Source organism: Furipterus horrens, unplaced genomic scaffold (genome assembly GCF_987537825.1).
Source record: "Furipterus horrens unplaced genomic scaffold, mFurHor1.1.pri manual_scaffold_1, whole genome shotgun sequence".
NCBI classification, from domain to species: Eukaryota; Metazoa; Chordata; class Mammalia; order Chiroptera; family Furipteridae; genus Furipterus; species Furipterus horrens.
Window position 1 is genome coordinate 184,023,835 of NW_028327171.1, and position 3,103 is coordinate 184,026,937.

Here is a 3,103-nt window from a genome sequence, read left to right on the forward strand (position 1 = left end):
TAATTTTTTAAATGTGTTGCTGAATACAGTTTGATAATATTTTGTTGGGATTTTGACATCTATGTTCATCATGAATATTGGCCTATAAATATATATTTTTTATTTGTAGTGTCTTTACTGATTTTGGAGTTGGAATAATGCTGGCCTCATAAAATGAGTTTAGGAATCTTTCTTTTTCTTGAAATTTTTGGAATAGTTTGAAAAGGATAGGTGTTAGTTCTTCTTTGAATGTTTGACAAAATTCTCCTGTGAAGCCATCCAGATTAGTACTTCTGTTTGTTGAGAGTTTTTTGATCCGGTTTCAATTTCACAAGTTGTATTTTGTCTACTCAAATTCTCCAATTTTTTTTTTTTTTCTGATTCAGTTTTGGAAAAGTCTATATTTTTAGGAATTCAGCTGTTTCTTCTAGATTGTTTTATTTGTTGGTGTATAGTTGTTTGTAATATTTTCTTAGAATCAGGTCCTTTCTGTACCTGTACCTTTCCCTGGACTTGCTATGATACTTTCTAATTTCTTCCATGTGTGCTGTTGGTTTTAAATGTTTTTTTTTTTTTAATATTTGTCTCCAGAAGAAAAACAGAAAAATGAAAGGTGGAGGGAGAGAAAAGGTACCAGTCCTTTAAGTTTTCTGGAATTTACTTCAGTCAGAGGAAAAGGCGATTATAACAATGGTGGGAGGTACAACAACAATGGCTGCCTACTTTTCTGTTTCTGCAATTCTTGAGTCGGTCAGCAATCAGAGAAAATATCTATAATATTTGGAGAACAGGGTCTTTTTTGGATCTAATCAGCTGTCCTTGGAACATGGGATGTCTGCCTGCTATGTGGCTAATTGAAGGGGAATGGTTAGCTGCCACTGTGCTAAAGCTGAAATTGACCACAGTTCACTGTTTCCTCTTCTTATGGAAGTTGCAAGCCTTTGGTACACATCAGGGTTCCAAAATAGTTAACATCAGGAAGATTCTGCCAGTGCATTTGCTGTCAAAATGAGAAGAGAGATTCCTAGTGATTCTTACTCTGACACTATCCCTGAAGGTTCTCTCATTATTTCTTAAAGCAGTTTTTCTGTCTCTTTCCCTGTTCTCTTAGAATTCTTAGACTTTGTTCACTTTTTCTTCAGTCTTTTTTCTTTCTGCTCCTCATACTGAGTAATTTCAATTGACCAATCTTCATGTCCCTTGAGTCTTTTTATACCTTCTCAGATCTGCTATCGAATCACTATAGTGAACTTTTACTTCCTCTATTATATTGTCACCTCCATAATTTTTATTTGTCTCCTGTTTATAATTTCTATATCTTCATGAATATACCTTACTGATTCATACTTAATTCTTCTGATTGATTTTGGTTCTTTGTCAATGGTTTCTTTTAGTTTTTTTTTTTATTTTTTGGAAGTCCATTTCAGTCACTTAAAGTCTTTGTCTAGTAATTCCAATGAGTGGGCTTTCTGGGGATGAGATGTTTTCTGTCATTTTTTCCCCATGATTGAGTCATGCTATTTGTTTCTTGGTAGACTTTTTACATTTTTAATGAAAATAGGATATATTAAATATCATAATGCATTTACTCTGGAAATAAGACTCTACCTTCCTCCCTAGGAATTTTGGTTGTTTTTTTTCTTTTGGGGGGCTTTGAGGGATATATTGCATTTTAATGTTTTTGAATAGAAAGTCTGTGGGGAACAAAACCTTTGCATAAGATATTACATTGACAAGCTTGCAGGTGGATGAGTACGACCAAGATGGTGTGGACTATCAAAAGATTGGTGACACCTGCGGTAGAAACAACGTTCCTCAAAAAGAACAAATGTTTGGTGTGTGGAATAGATAAGAATGTATCTTATACGAGTGTAGGCATGGTAATATGATTCAAAGGAATTCAAGAAGGGTTGTATCCTCCCCCTCCCATGTGTATATATATATATATATATATTTTTTTTTTTTTTTTGCATGTCCGGCTACAAACCATTCTTAGTGCCCACTGTTCTGGGCACTGAGCGTAGAAATAGCCACTCCCTCTCTGCCCTGATGTCACAGGCGCGGCACGGCAGCCTCGTCTGTGATGCCCGCAGGTCCGGCACCTGCAGGGCAGCTCCCATGTATGTTGTATGTGAAGACATTTTTTTAATTGAGTGTGTTTGTATGTATGTGTATTTGTGAAGGAAAGTAATAATAGGGAAACTATTTAAAAGTGAAGAAAACAGAGAAATTTAGAAAAAAAATAGTAAAACAAATCAACACAAACTAATTCAGTTCAGGTAGGAAGTAAAAGTCACAGTTGAGCATGATATCCTAGGATACCTGGTGACTTTTTAGAAATCATATATAAGGCAAGATCTTTATATGACATGGCCTGTGATTTGGGACCAAAGCTATGTAAATATTACTGGTCTGGAATGCCTAATTAAAAGTATAGTCAAATGCATTTTGTACAGAGCATTCCCAAATCTGTCATTCAAAGTAAATTTAAAAAATATATTGGCCTTGAATGCGGCCAAAATTTTTAGCCTAGTTTTCTTACATGAACAAAATTATGTTTTTTATTAAGTCTCAATTCTACTGTTATAGCATTTTGACTTGTGGATGATTGCCCATTTTTCTTAAATTACAAATTATTTTTGCTTTTGGTTTTTAGACCTGCTAATGGACTCCTTCAATGAGCTACATTTAATATAGTTCTTAAAATAGTTAGTAGTATTTACATTTTCTAGTTTCTGTATTCTTCATTATACCAGGAATAGAAATTGCCTTTTGTTCAGATGGTCTGAGCCCTGATAAAGAGGAATATTGTAAAGATTTAAATTCTTGGCACAGAGATACACCTAAAACTATATTTCTTTTAATTATATTTAAATTAAAATAAAACAAAAACAGTTGCTGTGTTCTAATCGTTGTTCTTTAAAGCCAAATATTTTAGGTAAAAATAGTGAAAACTAATTTTTTTTTAAATATTGATTTTCTCTGGGTTATTATTATTATTTTTTTGCCTTGTTTCTCTTTTCATTAATAAACCCTGGGTGTAGTAAATATCTTGATTGATTTAATAGTATAAAATCTTTTTTTTTTAAATTGTTGTTCTATTATAGTTGTCTCCCATTCTTCC

The 3,103-nt window shown here is 33.1% G+C and overlaps 1 non-coding gene across 1 annotated transcript; it reads right to left on the reverse strand.

The window, feature by feature from the left end:
• Positions 1-1,948: 1,948 nt before the first annotated feature.
• LOC150022417 (small nucleolar RNA SNORA43) lies at positions 1,949-2,082 on the reverse strand. Its single transcript, XR_016513707.1, has one exon. It is a non-coding gene; the product is annotated as a small nucleolar RNA SNORA43 (small nucleolar RNA).
• Between the last annotated feature and the right edge of the window lie 1,021 nt (positions 2,083-3,103).